Source organism: Solanum pennellii, chromosome 9, assembly GCF_001406875.1.
Source record: "Solanum pennellii chromosome 9, SPENNV200".
Lineage (NCBI taxonomy): Eukaryota > Viridiplantae > Streptophyta > Magnoliopsida > Solanales > Solanaceae > Solanum > Solanum pennellii.
In genome coordinates, this window is record NC_028645.1 from 25,890,955 (window position 1) to 25,911,424 (window position 20,470).

Here is a 20,470-nt window from a genome sequence, read left to right on the forward strand (position 1 = left end):
CCCGTCGACTTGGGGGCATCGTCCCATACTTAGTGGGAATTACAGCCCCTCCCTTGATGCAGTATCTGAATCCATCAACCCCCAGCATGATGGGCCGTCGACCCATTGATTCCCAATATCTTGGGTTGTCGATTGGCTCCTTCAAATAGTTGTTGCAGCTTGCTGCCTACTTGGGGTGTTTTGTGTAAATTCACCCCAAGTATTTTATAACCCTAGGTCAATATTTTTATTTTTTTTATGTTATATTAAATTAGTTTTAATCCCTAGACCTAGACAAGACCCCTCACTTTAAATATTAAAACTCCCTCTCGAAAGAAAATTCTCTCAAAGTCACCATTGGAGCTAAGACTCAAGGAGAGCAAAAAGGGTTGGTTTGGACGTGTGTATTCATAAAATATTATAGGGTTTCCTTCTTTTTGAGGTATGGTATCCATCCTTGAACCCTCTTCCATTCAAGGAGTCATTCCCAAAAATCAAAAAGGGTTTTCAAGCTCTATTTCCTTCTATCTTTTATTTTAAGCATGGGTCTTCTTGTAAAGGTATTATAATGACTTAACTATGTTTATTCTTCTATGAATTGATGATTTTCATTTTAAAAACCTAATGAACTTATGTATATACATATTTCAAACTTTTAGCTTAAGAAATGGGTTAAATGAGCATATTTGGGTAAGGTATGAACTGGTTTTCTTATGTTAATTATTTGGTTTAGCTACTGCTCTAAGGGACTTATTATGATGAAATATTTAGAAATTGATTATAGTTGATAATGGCTTGATTAATGGTAAGTTTCTTATATTGCATAGTTCTTATAGTAAATTGCTAGAGTGTATGGTCCATCTTCTTGGTGGCGTTGATTATTTTATGAATTGATATTACTTTGTATGTATTCTGAGTGTGGTTTTGAAGATCTAGTATATGAAATGAAGTGATATTGAAGATGAGCCTTGTCTTGTGTTTTCTGAAGTTGAATATCATACTTGGCTTAGATTATGCCTAAGTAATATATATGACTTTGTGAACCATGTCAAGTGTGTAATTTGATGAATGTAGGTCTAAAGCATGAATAGAAATTTATATTAATGAAATGATGTTTGTATGCAAGATGTTCTCACAAGTACTCACACACACTTTAATGAATGCATGAAGTTAAGTTGAGTAAATAGAGGAGTTTTGTGGTGAACACTTTTCGTGAGTTGAGATGAAGTGTTTAGTAGCAACCTCACTATATCCTTAACCATTCTAAGATAGGTCGGAGGATGAATGCCCTTCGTGAGTTGAGATGTGGTGTTCACTAGCAATCCTTAACCTATAGGTTAAAGTGTTTAGAATCCGTGGGGGTTATATCTAGCACTGAGAGGATATGAAGAAGAGGTGGTTACACTTCGTATGTTGAGATGTTGTATTCCAATGTACCTCTTGAGATGAGTACTCCTCTTGAGTGTAGAATGAGTTACTTAGTAGCAATCTCCTTATCCCTTAACTATGGACTCGCATAGGTGTAGCCACTAAGAAATCCATGTAAAAGCTAAAAAGAATGACCTTACTCTAGGCAAGTGAGTATCCCTCATCTGATAGGGGTTAATGTCGGGATTCCATATTTAGCTCTCATGATCTATGTCGGTTAAGCTAACTCCTCACAAAACAAATGATTGAACTAAGTCTTCTAAAAGAACGTACTACTTAGGGTAGGTAGTGGTATGGGATGCTATCTACTCATTTCACTAGGTTGTACCTTCCGAAAGGGAAGACTTGGTTCCAAACCTTCTAAAAGAATGTACTACTTAGGGTAGGTGGTGGTATGGGACGTTATCTACTTATTGCACTAAGTAGGCATTCCGAAAGGGAACACTTTGGTAGGTTGTTGGGTGTCTTTTAATGTCTTGCCATTGATTGAGGGGCTTGTTTCTCCCGAGTTGAGTAAGCCAAAAGGGGTAGTCTTGAGGATTGCTTTGGTGTGTATGTAAGGAGGCATATGCATACTTCATTCATGTCTTACCTTAGTGAGTCTTAGGATAATCCCGAGGTAGGGAAACTCTTACGGAAAATGAGTTCACTTTCTCTTTCGCTTGGACATTGATGTTCACTCATTTAGAATAGGATAGTTGATTAAATTGCTCAAGTTGAATTCATTGTAAATGCTTGAAATGGTTCACTTTAATGGCTTAAATATGTTCACTGTAAATGGGCATCTAGTTACTGTAAATTTTTGGAATTTTACTGTAAATGGTCTCTTTTGGTTTAAAATTATGGGAACTGTTATCTAATTGTTAAATGATGATTCTTATGATGTTTTGCTGTTATATCCTTTATTGTTTTACTTAAATTGCAGGAAATATTCTTTTACTAAAATATCCCTTTTCACATGTTTTTGCATATGCCATGCTTAGTACATTATTTGTACTAACCCCATACTTTTCTATACCTTGTAAGTATAGGTTGAAGGCTTTTTGGAAGATTCGAAGGAAAAGCTTGTGAAGTTCATTCTCTCAAGAATCGGTATGTCCTCATATATTCGAGGACATAGTATATTGTTTCCTAGTTTTATTATTAAGACTTAATATGTATTTGATTTCAATATAAACGGACGTGTCCCTAAGATATTATATGTCGTGTCTTAAGTTTGGCGTCTGACGATGAGATTTCTTAAGTATTTATGAAAGATTTCCTTTTTATTGATTTATTCGTGAAAATTTTTAATTCCGCACTACTTTTCATGTCTTATGTAATTAATGCTAGTTAAAGGGCTTGTACAACACCCCAAAGGGTCAAGTCGCCTGGTCATGAAACGAGGGTTCCCCCTAACTTCTAGGAGGTACTTTCAGGCCGTGACACATTGTACTAAGTGTGTCATTATGCAAAACCATGCATAACGGTACAATTTAGTTGAAACATACAAATCATGCTATTTTAATAAAAACATTCATCAATTAAGTTACAAAATATCATATAGTATCATCATATAGCACATAAGGTAAAACATCAATTTTTCTTACATTAGAGCATACTTATAGTAAACCAAAAATTATACATGAATTACTCCTTTCCTAAGTTATCCTAAGGTTCCCCTAAGTAAGACATAAGGAGATTGCCCATACAATCTCCTCAATACCTACCTAAGAGATCCTTAAGACTACTAAGGATAAGCATACTTCATTTCATTTATACAAGTCACAATTCAATACCACAGACACTATGGAAACATATATATGCTTAGGAACTTCACATAAGAACCATCCTCCAAGACAACTCCCAAGAAACACTTAGTACAATGTGAAAGTAGCATCCCATATTACTACTTCCACTTAGTGTCATTAGGAATTACCTTAGACTAGGCACTTCACATTCATCAAATAAATAGATTTTATCATGCAAAAAATAATATCAATATGCTTCCTTAACATTAAACATAATTCACAATACTTCATTAACCTTAGACATATCGTCCTCACGATTCATTCATCATATAATGACCCATTCATACATTTCATAAAAGGATACACCAAGACTCCATACAAATGCCTACTTGTGCAATGGATAGATAGAGTCCCATTCCACTATATGCCCAAAGTAGTACACCCTTAAGAAGACTTAGTTCATAACATTCATTTGTGGGGGCTAGATTTGACCGACCTAGACCATGAGAGCTAGACATGGAATCCCGATATTTACCCCCACCGAATGAGGGATCCTTACTTGCCTAAGGTAGGGTCATATTCTTTAACCTTTACATGGATTCTCAAATAGCTTCACCTACGTGGGCGCATAGTTAAGGGATACGGAGATTGATACTAAGTAACTCATTCTCTACTTACGAGGAGCTTTCATCTCAAGAGGTACATTGAATACAACATCTCTACTCAAGAAATGTACCCACCCATTCTTCAAATGCTCGCAATGCTAAGCATAAATCCTCCACATTGTCTTAAATATTCATTCACTATAGGTTAAGGAATAACTATTTAGTACCACATCTCAACACATGAAGGGAACTTATCCATAGAGGTTACTTCTGGACACCACAAATCCACTCACGAAGGGTATACAACCTCCAACCTATCTTGGAAAGCTCTTGGGAATAGTGAGGTTTCTACTAAATACCTCATCCTAACTCACGAAGAGTGTTCACCCCGAAATCCCCCTATTGATAATATAGGAATAGTAGGGATGGTCTAGACAATTCATCTTTACTCTCGAAGAGTGTCTACCCTACAAATCCCCCATTTCATTCATTAGAGTCTTATTGAGAAAACCTTTCAATAGACTCTCATACATACATAGCCATTAACTTAATTCTTTCATTCATTCAAGGTGTGTATGTAAGTACATGTGAGAACACCTCTCACATAACCCCTATCATGCATGACATTGATTTCAAATCATGTTCACCTTACCTTCATCATAACACACACTATCATGCTTCACGTATACATATACTTCATTTTGATATAACCTCTTCAAGATATAGAATTTCAACTTCCTAAAAGATATCATTTATGTAAATCATATCATCACTTAACTTTACATACCATGCCTTCAAGGTCATATTCACAATACACATACTTAAACATATTCATATACTTTTAATAAACACCGCCACCAAAGGTGGATCATACCACTCAAGAACATTTCATAATAATTACTCATCAATCTAACCAACTTAGCATTCATCCAAGCTTTCACCATCTATTCACAATTTATCAAATAATTCATCACAAATTATCCCTTAGGGAAGTAGCTAAGCACAACATAACCAGAAAAATACCATCGTTCAAACATTAGATAATCATGTTCTTTAATCCTATTTCATAAGCTAAAAGTTAGAAATATGCATAAGCATGGGTTCATTTAGGTTTTCCATTAAAATCATCAACTAATACTTAAAAAAACATCTTTCAATCATTAAAACATTTTCATGCTAAGACCTATGCTTAGAGTCAAAATAGAAGAAGTAGGAGTTTGTAGACCCTTTTTGAAAATCTCTTTGATGTGGCTCCTTGAATGAAAAAAAGTTTAAGGATGAACTATCATACCTTAATATGAAGAAACCTACAAAAATTGATGAATAAATCCATTTGGATCCTTAGACCAATCTCCATGACCTTGACCTTTAACAGAGGCTTGAGAGGGTTTTGGAAGAGAAGAACTTTTGGGGGTTTGGGAAATTTTTATTTCTAATTGAGGGATTCGGGTTTATGATTGGTGAATGAGTGTATAATGACCTAAAATCAGTATATAACACACACCCAAAATGCCCAAAACACCCCCACACAAATTGGAGACTTTTCCAAAGTGTGATTTGACTTAAAAATGATGCGGCCAAATCTGGAACTTGGCTGAGCGTCGCGAAGCAAGCTCCAGATTTTTCCTCTCAAAATTTTGAGGCAATGGATATCGTCTCACTTGCTCGAAGCACAGGCAGCTTCAGTGCAAAGTGGGTGATGCGAGGTCACATCCACATTTTGGCCTTACACGCTGGCTTGGGTAGTTTCTTGTCCAATATTTGGGTCCTCCTTTGGGGCTCTTCGGGTGGTCCTCTAGGAGTCGTACTCAAACATTTTGAACCTTTGTACATATCTCTAGGTACTAGGATCATCTCCATTGGTATTAGACACCAAAAACTACCTAAAATACACACCAAAATCAAGGACACACTAGCATATTCCAAGGCACATTTTCCAAACATCATGGACGTTCGTCCACGTTTGACATCAAAACTTCATAGACTGACTTCTAATGCTAAAATACATCATTTTAATACGCTATTAACTCATGAAACACATACAAAGCTCTAGTTTGACGTATTTAATTTTTAAGGTTCTTATAATCTCCCACACTTAGAACAACATTCGTCCTCGAATGACACTAAATACTTTAAAGGACATTAAGGACTCAACTTGCAGCATACCACACATATCATATATGTTACAATATTCATAGTTAATTCATTAAACTTATAAGGAACACTAACTTCATATCATCAAGCATTTTAAGAAATACAAGCAATTTGGAACAAATTCCATAAATCAAAGTACACACTTACTTCATCATTTCCATTTCAATTATGGAGGAACTACCTTCTCCAACATTATACATGCTCATCTTACCATTTCAAAGCTCAACATGGAATAAATTTCTAATCACACATTGGCAGATAAACATAACGACTTTGAAGCAACTAACCAATTTCATTAGCTACACCCTAACATGAGAAAATATAGGTTGACTACCACTCTCCCAATGTAATCAATATAGTAAAGAGCATGCAAAACATTTTACCATCAAGTGCACTCATAAAATAAAAAGAAATGCAACTTATACTAATATGTAAGGCTCTAAATCATTACCAAACTACTAAGGATTTTTGTCTCAAGCTTGAATAAGAATAGAAGGAAATATAAGGATATCAACTACCTTCCAACTCAACTAATTCTCCCCCACTTAGGGTAAATTCATATAAAGAAAATCAAACCACTATAAGGAACTATAACTTACAGGGTCCTCTATTACGGATTAGCTCTTTAGCCCATTCACCTCAATTTCATTCTAAGACCCTTATCAAGCATCTTCGATGTCGCATACTTCAAAATCCCACTATACCCCTCATAAGGCTGAAACTCATACTAACCTTAACTTATAAACATCAAGACTAACAATCAATCTTACTAGTCAAGCATAACACCCTCCTCTTAGAATTCATGCTTAGATAAACTCCCTTAAATATCACCTCATTTAACTCTTAGGCACCACATAACTCAACTCAAGGAATAAAACTTTATCTTTCTCTTTCCACCCAATAAGGTAGTGTAATTTGGGAACCAACATTCTAGCGATATGGATTCCGCCATTTGCTTTCGTAACCCCACATACCTTGCTAGGTAAGCACACTATTTTCCCTCTTTAGAATTAAACCTACACTAGAACTTCAATCCAACGCAAGGATAACTATGAAACATTACCCACACAAGAAGGTAGCCCTTAACTCTTACCAAATCACCGCATTCCTTCAACACTTCTCAAATTTACACCTTCAATTCCTACTGCCCATAGCTTACAAGGTAACTCATTATACCCAAAAGGGACTTAATTCAACCATTATAACTCTTATCATACTAGACTACACCACAATAAAATTTCCCATCATAATACCTCCAATCTCATAGATCAGACATAGCCATATATGGCATCACACCATAATCTTCCAAAATCACCTTAACATCTACTCATCTAGTCAAAAAAACTATGTTAACATCAAAACTCACCTCTTTCTCCATCCATCTTTTCAATATCACCCCTTCAAAGAAATTACTACTAGAAGACTACCGGACGAGGGAAAACAAGAGAGGGTTCATACGGAGTTACGCTCTATGGCACGACATAAGAGTAATGAAGAAAGTTGAACTTCTATCACCTTATAACCTCTCGTTCATTGATGTGTCGTGACTCACACTAATGAACAAGACTGTACCAGACGTGGCTTGTGAGTCTTTGAACCCTAAACTATTTCCCAAAACCTTATGCTCTGATACCATGTATGTAACGACCTGCAAGCAAACCCTAAAAGTTAGGGCAACCCTTAGGTCGAAAAAAGGCGTACTTGACCTCACGGAGGTCTTGCACAAGCCTCTTAGATATCATTCATTACATAAAGTATGAAAAGTAGTGCGGAATTAAAATATTTCCCAAGAATATAATAGTATGAGGAACATCTTTTATAAAAGCTACAGAATAGTCTGGTCGTCACAAACCAATCTTAAAGAAACACCTTAAACATCTTAGAGACACGACCCTTTAAATTGAAAGAAAAATATAAATAGTCTAATGTAAGTCTTAGAGAAGAACTAAAGAAACATAGACTATGTCCTCTAATATATGAGGACATACATAGTCTTGAGAGAGTCGATTCCCAAGCTTGCCTTCTAACCTTCAACTTGCCTCAAACCTATACTTAGAGTATAGAAAAGTATGGGGTTAGTAAAAACATTGTACTAAGTATGGCATTATGCAAATCATGCAAACAGGGACAATTTAGTTGAAACATACAAATCATGTTATTTTAATAACAAACTTCATGAATTAAATCAAAAAACATCATATAGTATCATCATTTAGCACATAAGGTAAAACTTCAGTTTTTCTTAACATCAGAACATACTTACAGTTTACCCAAAATTACACATGAACTACTCTTATCCTAAGCTATCCTAAGTCTCCCCTAAGTAAGAAGACATAAGGAGATTACCCACACAATCTCCTCAATACCTACCTATTCTTAAGACTTTTAAGGATAAGCATACTTCATTTCATTTATATAAGTCACCATTATACTAACGAAACTATGGAAATGTATATATGCTTAAGAACTTTACATAAGAACCATCCTCCAAGACAACTCCCAAGTAACATGTATTACTTCAAAAATCCAAGATGTGTCTTAAAGCCTAACATAAGTGTCATGAGGTCTTGACACTTTTGTAAGAGTCATTTAAATGAAAATAGGTCATTTAGGTATTTTAGAAACAAAAAATTCAAAGAACATCCATGACGTTTGGAAAGTAGTTCAAGGAGGTACTAGCGTGCCTTAGCCTATTAGACTAGATTTTAGGAGTCGGGAATCCATTAAAATTGGTGGAAGGGTAGTTAACATGTGTTTAAGTAGATTCATGGTTGAAATGTACGGGTACGACTTCCCAAGGACCAACCAAGAGCTCTTGAGGAGGACCCTTGCACGTTGGAGTAAACACTGCCTGGGCAGTGTGTAACCACGAGATGCAATCGACGATCCGTGTATGGATCAACGGTGCGTTGTTTCCAATCGTCGACCAACACTTTGACAAATTGTTGAAGCCCTTGACTGCACAAGTCTCTGACAAGAACCACATATGTGCAGCACTGAGTAGGCCGTCCGTCGGTTGACCAACGATCCGTCGATCGTGGTCTCGTCGATGGGGCCTGTAATTCCTGCATGTTATTAACTTAGTTTAAAACAATTAATTAAAGGGGTTTTGTGGTTATTTAGGCTTTAAGGGAATCCTAATTAAGTTAATTAATCCCCCATATAAAGACCACAACCCCATTTAGTCTAATTACAACTCTAAAAACAAAACTCTCTTCTTTCTCTATTCCTTCTTTCTCTATTGGAAGACACAATTGAAGATAAGCTAGGGGATGGATTAGGGGGGTGGAAAGGGACAATTCACCTTTGAGACCTCTTTCCTCACAGGGTTCCTTCAAAGTATTTTCAAAAGTTGAGTTTTCATGTGGGTTCTTCTCCATCTCGAAAATTATATCATGAATTGGTAAGTTTATGTTTTCTATTGGATAATATGATTATATTAACATGTATTTTTAATTAATTTTGATATATCTTGATGGTTTGGTCTAGTTTGTAGAAGATGACTCTTAACCCTTAACCCTAGGTTTGATCTCGATATGAATTGGTTGTAATTGGTTCAATTAACTTGATTATTGGTTGAATTACTATCAGATGATGTTGTTACATTAATCATGATCATATTAGGGTCATTTGTAGTTTTTCATGCTAGTCTTGAGAAAATTATCTAGGTTAGGAAGTATGTTGTGAATTGACCTAAGTATCTTGTCTTAAGCTATGATCTAGTATTGAATTGTGATGTAGTAATTCTTATAGCCTTGTATTATGTTTATTATTGACATATGATAATGTATACAAAAATTGGGTTGAATTGAGGGTTTAGGGTAAGACTTTGATGATGAACTATGAAGGCGACTTGGTAAGTCTTATGATCTCTATCCTTTACTTCAAATTGTAGTTAATTGTGATTAAGTCATGATGTTGTATTGTAGTATGACTTGTATTAGGATTTATAGGGTGGTAAGATGTTGAATTGAAATGACTTGATTATGATTGTGAGGTGTTGTCTTAATATGTAAAGAGGGTGAGTGATTTACCTATGAGCCTTATCATGATATGAAGATGTTAATTTAACCTCACCTATATGTATTGTAATGAAAGGACTTATACTCATGAAATTCTTATTGAGCTAATTGATGATAATGATTATTCAAAGGGTAGACCTTATGACCTAAACTAAGATATGATTGACAAAAAAAGCTTAAAGACATTTCAAAAAGGGACTCTAGTGTAGCACTGAGTGAACTAGATTGAGGAGTGTCCCTTCCCGCATAGGGAAGGTAGGATCACTAATCTACTCTTGAGATTGGAGACTACAATACATGTAGCATAAAGAGGGTCCCAATTAAATCTCTTAGTTCTTGAACTATGTTGCCCCCATAGGAATACTACCTAGTGGATCCACGTAGTTGCTATGTTTTATGTTTTGGTACTACCTTTGCAAGTAGTACGCCTTCATTAGTTGTAGGGTTTTATGACACCTGAATCCACATTATCTCATGTGATCCATGTCGGTTAGGGCAAGATGTCCAAAAAGGTAAAATTAAATAAAGTATTGAACTCTAAATAAGATTACCTAAGGGGTCAAACTTAGTCTATGTAGGGGTATAGGACTCTATCTAAGCATTGCACTAGTTAGACTTGAGGGGAGTTTTTAGAGGATGTTCTTATGTATGATTACGCTTATAATGCTATATGACATGTATATGATGGACTTGCACATTGTTGATATTATATGTTGATTAGTTCACTTATGAATATGTGTTGATTTATTTGGTTAAAGTAAGATGATATGTACACCTAAATGCCATGTTATGTGAAGTAGGATGTTAGTCATGATTCTTGTTAGGTTACTTGATTGAGTAAGGTTATGGGGCTTTGCTTGGTCATTGCACATGTTGACTTAATAGGGGTTCATGGGTAATCGTCTTTCTTTGGTTATGGTAAAATGTACTCTTATACATGATTGTGGTTAATATGACTTGATGTTAGAGTTAATTTGACATGTATTCGATTATATGATAAGCATATTGACCTGACTAGTTTTGATGTTGTTGGTCTTGTGATGAACATGCCTATGATATAATGAACTACATTATTCAGTGGTATGGTCTTGTTGAATGTGCATAAATGTTTTAAATGAAAAATGCATGCTTTATGAATTGGCCCTTTGTTTAGAATGATCTCAAAGTATGTGTGCATATGGTCTCATACTTAGTACAAGTGGTGTACTAACCCCATTTAATCATTTTCTTTAACATTTTAGGTTCCGATCATTGAAGTGCTTTGAAGGCGACTTGAAGAAGGCTTGGATCTCTTCATCCAAGTAGGTAGGTCCCCAATTTCCGAGGGCGATGCCACTATCTAGCTTATGGAGTTTGCTTTTTATTTAAAGAATTCTATGGTTATTTCTTTCCATTTTGTATGAAACATTGTATAGCCCATGCGAGGCATTTTTACATGATGTATGGGTTATGCCCAAGTTCTTACGATCTTATTAGATGGTTATGAGATGAGACAACTATTATGACTATTATGTCTATGTTATACTTTATATACTTATGTGCAATAAAAGTAGAAGACTAAGATCTTCTAATATGAAGAGTATATCTATACTAGATATATATGTTATGTGTATGTAGAGGTCTATGTAAACCTCCAATTTGATAAAATGAAAAGTTTTAAATTTTCCGCTAAATTTGACCTACGAATGTAATGATGTAAACTTAGAGGCTAGTCTTAGTCCTCAAAAAGTACGACGACGTCGGTTATGTCTAGGTGGTAAACCCGGATGTGACATAACACTTAGTGCAATGTGAAAGTAGCATCCCATACTACTACTTCCACTTAGTGTTCCTTAGGAATTACCTTAGACTAGGCACTTCACATTTGTCACATAAATCACTTTCATCATGCAAAACATAATATCAACATGCTTCTTAAGATTAGACATAAGTCACAATACATCATTAACCTTAGACATATCGTCTCATGTTTCATTTCATCATTTAATAACTCATTCATATATTTCATAAAAGGACACACCAAGACTCCCTCCCAATGCCTACTTGTGAAATGGATAGATAATGTCCCAATCCACTATCTATTCTAAGTAGTACACCCTTGAGAAGACTTAGTTCATAATATTCATTTGTGGGGGCTAGATTTAACCAATATATACCATGAGATCTAGACATGGAATCCCTGTATTAACCCCTACCGGATGAGGGATCCCTACTTGCCTCAGGTAGGGTAACATTCTTTATCCTTTACATGGATTCTCCAATAGCTACACCTATGCGGGCGCATAGTTAAGGGATAAGGAGATTGCTACTAAGTTACTCATTCTCTACTAACGAGGAAAACTCATCTCATAAGGCAGTACACAATTTTAGGCCTACGGCCACCACTGTAAAGTGTAGCCTAAACTAGAAAAAAAGTATGGCCTTTGATAAAATGCAACACTTTTGGATTTTGAGAAACACTTTTCCAGGGGTGCCCAAAAGAAGCATAACCTTAGAGTTTCAAGTGTTTCCTTATAGGCTACACTTAAAATCGTAGCCTAAAAGGCAAAATCACGACGCTTTTATGTACCTCTCATAGCAACATTTTTATCTCATACAACTACACTTTGAAGTGTGGTGGCCACAATTTGAAAGTGTCTCCTTTTGTATATAATGTATGACAACGAATTTAAATTGTTGTCTTTTCTATCTAATGTATGAAAAAAAAAATTAAGTGTTGCGTTTTCTATGTAATGTATGACAACACTTTGAAGCGTAGTCCTTGACCATGTTCATGCCACAATTTAAAGCCCTATGGATACACTTTAAAGTGTTGTAATTCTATTTTTGCTATAAAAATATTTATATGCCACAATTTCTATTAAAAACACCATTATTGTTTTGCAATAAATAATCTTAGGCATTAAATTGTCTAATAAGTAATTAATGTATATAAATTTGCAATAGACTTCTAAGGATATTATGACTTATGTACATACACATATTTATAAAGAAATATTCTACATATGTGTCCACAATAGTACAGAAAGTACTCTTACAATGGTTCAATATATTCTAGCAATAAATATGTTTAACAAAATTAAATATAATGAAATCAAACTTCTACAATAGTTCAAAAACTCTTCTCATCCACTTTAATGAGATCAAATTGACTCGAGCATAATATTCTTCAAAAGTAGACCTACTACTCTCTGGTCACACTGTGTGGAATATAGATAAGCTTCATGCCACATACTAATGTCATGTCAGATGAGACTGTATCAGCAAACTTTAAAAGGAAATAATAGGGTCTTTTTTAAGGAGAAAAACCTTTCATAAATGACGTCCTGTCAATATAACTAAAGAGTTGGACATTGTGATACAACAAAATCTCCAAACATATGCAATACAAGAGTTTTGGACAACTACTTCCTTTATCCCACAAAATTTTTATCACTTTGACCTGGCTAAATTATAAAATGAGAGTTTTACTCTTGTATATGGAGCAAGTGAAAATATGAGTAACTTTTTATCTTTGCAGACCCTTACAAGCAAAAGTTGGATATATTAATACAAAAAAGTTAGTTCCGAGTAATTATTATTCTTGTTTGACATTTGATAGAGCTTACCTTTTTAAGCAATTGGACACTTGACAAGAAATATTACATTGTTGCACCCTGCTGTCACTTTTTTGTCATCCACTGAGCGACTGAGTATCTTCATCCTAACCTCTAATTGACCAAAAGCTAAACAAGACTGAACCATTTCAATTGGCTAGTTCAATATATATAAATCTATTCATAGTTCTTCCATGTCTAACAAACTTCTAGTACGTTATTAGAAAGGAAGGCAAGAAAAGTTTATATAATAAGGAGCAAAAGTAAGTACCTTTCTAAAGTAATCGCCAAATGTTTTTTGGGATGACAAGTCATAATCAAGTTCCCGACACTGACAAGCTACTTCATAATGTACCCCATTAACTTCCAAATTTAAAGAAAAAACAAACTATAGGTCAGATTATAATGAAAAATACACGTTATGCAGATGTAAAAAGAAATACAAAGTAGTAGAAGTCTGTGTTATTCTAATCCCAATACAGGTGCCATAACTCTCATTGGAACAAAATAGACACATCCAAGTAATCTGCTATCCGAGGGCAAGAAACAAGTCAATACCAAATCTCAAAAAAAATGACGAGCTCAGTTATCTCATATGAACATAGTGTTACCTCAAATTGAAGTTTACTCAATGTTTTGCTTCCATTAGCTGGTCACCTCACCTTCATATCATAGACAATAAACACTATAAGATCACTGTTTACTTTTGAAAATCACGAACAACTCATGGTGTTACCTGAAATTTACATTCACTAACAAACCAAAACGCATCACGAAATTATGTCCAAAATGTGATAATGACTTAAGTAGGTACTCTCCATTGAAAGAAGGATTAACCATTCTTGTCAAGGCATCAATATAATGTAGGTAAGGGATAGCCTGTCTGACCAAGAATTTCTCTCCTAAACTTTGAGTTCTGAATATTATATATTGGTAATGATAAAGCTAGGAGAAAACAACACAAAGAAATTTATTCAATGAGATGCAAATGGCTTTACCAATCAAATGACATTCTGCTTGTTACGAGTTCCAACACCACCACACAAAAACAATAAGCATCACACTGATAAATGTAAATCCCTTACTCAAATTCTGGGGAACCATATCCATATGTTATAAGGAGTTCTCTTCACCACCAAAAATCAAGTACGACTTCACTTATTCAATTTAAAACCCTTCGGTACAATGCATAAGAAAAAAAAGACAAAGTTTCAGTAAATATTGATGATCCACATGCTCCTAGAGTAGCAAATCTATTATCATATGAAGTACAATTTAAAAAATGAGTCTTGTAATTCATAGAATCAACCCGAACTTGTTTAGAATTGAAGTGTAGTTCTGTGTTGTGGTATAATAATGTCCAGTTAGAATATCATCGAAATATATTGTTGTTAGTTCTTGTTTTGTTCATCTTTAAAAATGAGGTTTTATGAGTTTCTTTTAAGATCATTGATGTTTATCTTATAAAGTTGGATCAATTTCTTCTTCTTTTTTTACATTGGTACTTAGGCTAGCTTGTATGCATCTTGATAATTCAAGGAGTATCTCCTACCTCAAACCAGCACAGAAACCATATTACGAAGAAAATAAATTATGATCTCCTACACACTCTGTATTAAGTCAAACTTACTTCACATATGGAACAAAATAGAATCTAAATCATGTAAACAAAAATACAACATGAAAATAGATTAGCCCCTTAACTATTTGTATTCAACATCTATTACGGTGTAAAATACTAAAAAAGAGTGCATTTCCATTGTTTAGCAGAAACATGTGACTTTGCGATGATAATACTTCTAGATGAAAGTTGTGGATGATATAAATCATGTCGATTAAAAGGGGATGTCTTTTAGAAGATACTACTTAATTAGTTTGTGCAACTACAAGAAAAAAATGTTAAGTCTGCAATAAGTTCAAAAAAGCTAACTGAGGGAAAGGACTAGAACGAATACGGAAATATAAAGAAACAAACCAAGAAATCAACAAACTTTTTCTTCTTCATTGTTGATCATTACTTGTTGAATCGTTGGCTGTTGAATAGGTGAATAATGTCTCTTCCCTTGTTGATAAGTGAATGATTAACATGTTATCAAAACATTTTATGTTTAGACGAACCTAGAAGTCGAATTAAGCTCTTTTATCTAGTCATACTAATTTCACGTAGCATAGAACTGAACATACCCTCAAAAATAAATGCATTAGTGCCAAGTCTAGATATACTAATTGAGAACCTTCCAAAGAAAAGCTCTTCAGTACATATATACAAGAATCAGTTGTAGAATTTGTGCAACACAATTAGTGCTTAGGTCGGCGTACAATCTACCCTTTCCAAACCCAGCTTATGGGATTTCATTGGGAATGTTGTTTTGATGTGCCATTTCATTGTGACTGACAGAAAGCAATCAAATATAGATTTAAGTAGGCAGTGATCCTTGGTTATTTAAATGATATCCTGTGTTACATTCAACCATACTGCGGATTGAATTTTAAGTATCTAATTTTGTTTCTTCTTGTGAAAACCAAAAAAGATGCGACTAGGAAAGCTAGACAACATTTATAATAATGCGATTAAGGAAGCTAGAAAAAGTAATCATCCCTTCACCTTTATAGTACATGTGGGAGGAAGCTCTTTCTAAATCCAAAATTAGAGTCCATATGCAAACGTTATCCGGGTTCAAGAAGAATAGCTTGTGTATATCTACAATAACCAACTGTAGCATTTTCCTAACAAATCACTAAATATTAAGCGTACTCAAGATTTCAAGTAAACGAAAATTATGGAGAGGTTTAACAAACCAACAATCTGACATTAAAGCAAATGATTCTAGACTTGCATAATAGTGCCAAAAGTCGAGCAAATTGATATTTTTCGCCACCTGATAAATTATAGGGAGATATCCACCAACATCAGGAAGACTGGTATCATTAGGAAGTATTCAACCTTCACTTCCAACACCAAAAACAATATCGTCGTGCCCAATCAAGTAAAGTATATCATACACTTGATTTACAGCACACCCTGCATCAGTTAATCAATTTGTGCTCATAGTTATTTTCTGCACCAAAAATATGGCAGAATAGTCTTGTGGACCCTTGTACTTATATCAGTTTGTATTATGAACCCTTTTACTTAATTATTTGTCAACTGAGCCCTTAGACTCAATGAAACTCAACATTTTAAACACCCTTGGCTTTGTGTGTACTTCAATCGCTCAACGAATGTGACACGTCGTCATCCACGTCAGATTTTACGTGACACATCATTAATTATTTATTTTTAAGAAAAAAAATTATTTTCACTTCTTTCCTCTTTCATTCTTCTTTAACCATGTCTCCATTTTTACATTAGATCTCACCACTACAATCATCATCTTCACCATTATCACCACTTTCCTATATCACAAAAATAACCATTATTTTTTATGTTTTCATCATTCATAAATTTAAGTTATAATTTTTGCAAAACTTTGTTCATCACTTGAAACTTCATAAACCTCTTTTCTCCATTAATGCAAACTTTATCACCATTAAAATATCTCAATATATACGAATATTGATTTAACAATTATTTTTTACCCATCAAAATTATCAAATTTATTACCTCACAAATTTGTAGAAATGAGAAGAAAAAAACTAAATGAAGGAAACCATATTAGAAGCTAAAGAAAAAAAATATTTTGAAGCTGCCGCCGCCGCCACACCACCAGATCTAGCCGTCGCCGCCAGATCTGGCCGTAGCCGCCACACAATCATAGCACTGCCACCGTCGTCCGTCAACGCCATACCACTAGATTTGGCCAAATCTGTTCAATATTGTACTAGATCCTCCAACTTAGCCATCACCGCCACACTTTCTCTGACGAGCACCACTAATATCGGCCTCTCCCTATAGAGGCGAATCAATGGAGTCAAGAAGGTTTCAATGCCAAGATCTGATAACAAGAGTATAGAAAGAAAAAAGAAAGAATTGGGCATGGAATAGTTGGTGTTGAAGGTGGAATATGGTGAAGAAGATGTGGTCTTCTTAATTATTTTTTAATTTTTGTATTATTTTATTTTTTATTAATATTTTTAAAATTTAAAGATACTACTCACTCGCCTTAAGGAGTGTGAAATCACACACTTTCGCCAACTCAACCATCGTAAAACCACTTAAGCGTGGTCAATAGTCACAAGGGTCCGACATATTGTTTTTTATTGAGTCTAAGGGTCCAGATGACAAATAGATAAGTAGAAGGGTTCATAATACAAACTAATATAAGTACAAGGGTCCACCAGACCATTTCGCCCCAAATATAACTCTCACTATATGAAAACATCCCTTCCAAGTTATATTACTCTCCATGATAATCTTTCAACAAAAATAAACAAATAAAAGCAAACCATCATTGATATTTAATCTTGATTCCATAAAATTCCAACACTGCTTACTTCAAAAACGTTGTTCACAATGAATCTCGACTATAAATTTAACAACTTGTCAATTTATCCCATGAAAGCCAAAATAGAAGAATGCATGCACAAAGTCACAAACTACAAACTTCCTTCAGAAACATCTACTGAAAGTATTCCTATTCAAATCTTATTCTTTATGTTGAAATTGTGAAATGTAAAATACCCCTAGATGATTTATTTTAAAGAAATAGGGAATGCAATTCACATCCAGGAGATTTTGTTGTGAGAATCATAAGGCAGAAGATATTACTCATGATATCATACTACTTTTCAACTTCTATTCATAAGAAGTGAAAGCACATACTGTATATAGTACTGGATGTAAATTGATGTCTGTTAAAGGAACAAATGTTGCATGACAAACCTAGGTACTTCACATGTAATCTGGTCAGTTTAACAAGTACTAGTGGTCAACAAGATGTTACTTAGACAGGTCGATTGAGAACAACAACTGATTTAAGATAAGTAAAGACTATGCATTCTTAATCCTCCTCCTTCTCTTTTCCCCTCAAAAGAAAATGAACCCAAATTCTAATAAGTGGAAAATGAAAACCCTAATCAACAAACGTATTTCAAGACATCTACATCCATGGCCTTTTGCACCTACAGAAAATCAGCCATTAGTTGTTTGCAATTTTAAAATTAAGACAACAACACGTTAGTATCACATTTTTACAACTAGAGTCAATGTCAAATATACATTTGAATAAAAATGTAATCACTTGTTGCATAAAAATATAAAATCACCTTTGTTATTCCTCCAAAACCAAGTGCTAGATCAAGCTGCCAAGGTATTACAGGAGCGTCAAATGAGCTTGTATGTATTACGGGAGCACCAACAAAGCGATGCCATTTGCCTCTTTGCTTCTTTTCTTTCCTTCCATCGACTGGTTCTTACATTTGGCCATATGTGTTGAAATTTCAAGCAGCAGCAGTAGCAGCACCCTCAGCCTAACCATGACTTAAACCTTTTGTAGTAGACAAGGTTGCAACCTTAATATGTTCTGCTACATCCTCAGCAACATTTTCTTCATTATTAGAGGATTCCTTAATCTTGGATTTCAACAAAGAGAAGTCCTGTCTTTGTGTTTACGTTAATCTATACTTGTACACTCGACCGAAGAATAGCTCAATGAGATAAGATTGTCAGCAAAATAACCAAATACCAATCAAAACACTAAAAGGTAATGACAGTATATTCTTGTAAGCGCAATTTTTATACCCTTCCAAGCATAGTAAATGCCCAAGAAAGATCAATAAATTATGCCTCATTCACAAGCTAGTTCATCAGCATAACTATCCCAATACACCGAGAAAAGATTGTCTTTCTGGAACCTAGGGGTCTTAGGTTAACAAAGATTATCAATTACTAAAGTATTGTGTATCTAAACCAATTCATATTGATTCTTCAGGAAATAAAAGCAACGCTTTCTTCCCCAACCAAGTAGTGTCCCAAATTCTTCAGTTCTCTAGAAGGATGCAAAAGCCTCGAAAATATAGATGAATGAAAGTGGAAGTCATGTTGGTGAGCCAAAGAAAAATTTTGATATTATTGAAAGTGATATCCAAGTTCATGAGTACACTATGAAGAGGCCAACTACTCGTTCTTTAGCTTAAAACATAGCTCCTGCTAAGTTGAAATCACAAAATAGAAAGGGACCACCAGAATGTAAAAAGGACCACTTAGAGAAAAATATCTTCCTTCCTAAAAATATGTTTTCTAGGACATTTCGTGATGCTAGCACTTTTAGTCCTTTGATGTTATATGCAAGAAGAGAAAAAAGAGGAAAATTTGCCATATGGAAGCACCTAATGTTGGAGAGCAGAACAATGGAATGAAAGATGAAGAAACAAGCAATAATTGTAAACAAGTACCAGTTCCTGAGAAATTTGTATATAATGGTGATGGCTCTATTTATTTCAAAAGAAAAATGCCGAGATGGTACAATAAGATGTGGGTAACGTAGCAACCTTCTGACTTCTTTCATAACTTCCTAAATTTTATTTCATGTCACACAATTTTTATTGTACAAACATCGATTAATGTTCAATTTAGATCAACAAATAATCATCTACAACCAATAAAGTTAATACAATATACACAACCTACATAATTCAAAGTTTACTGCTAAGTAAAAAAAAGAGAAGAGGATGTGGAAGTACATATGGAGCTATGTGTAACTAACTTTGTTTCGCCTTTTTTCCCTCTGTAGAAAATACCCATACTTAGCAAAATAATTATAGGAACAGAATAGACTAATTATGTTAGTAATATATTCTGTATAATCTTTTTCCTTATCTGGTTCCGTATCTCTTTCCATCTTACCTGTATAAATGTAATAGTTATTTCACAAAAGCAATACACAGAAAATTAACCAAAAACTATTCTCCTTGTTTACGTATTTTATCATGGTATCAGAGCCATAAGGTCGATCTTCGACGGTTGTTCGTACTCATCATCTACCGGGATCTACCGAAATGGAAGACCCATCGGAAAA

General features: G+C 34.5%; 1 long non-coding RNA gene across 5 annotated transcripts; it reads right to left on the bottom strand.

Annotated features, from left to right (window-relative positions):
• Positions 1–12,926: 12,926 nt before the first annotated feature.
• On the bottom strand, positions 12,927–20,174 carry LOC114074099. Of its 5 annotated transcripts, none has more exons than XR_003574581.1 (3): positions 18,720–20,174; positions 16,394–17,403; positions 12,927–14,176 (listed from the first exon to the last, which is right to left on the bottom strand). It is a non-coding gene; the product is annotated as an uncharacterized LOC114074099 (long non-coding RNA). The 5 variants fall into 5 exon arrangements; XR_003574582.1 differs by having other exon boundaries at positions 12,927–13,643; positions 13,786–17,403; XR_003574580.1 differs by lacking the exon at positions 16,394–17,403.
• Positions 20,175–20,470: the final 296 nt, after the last annotated feature.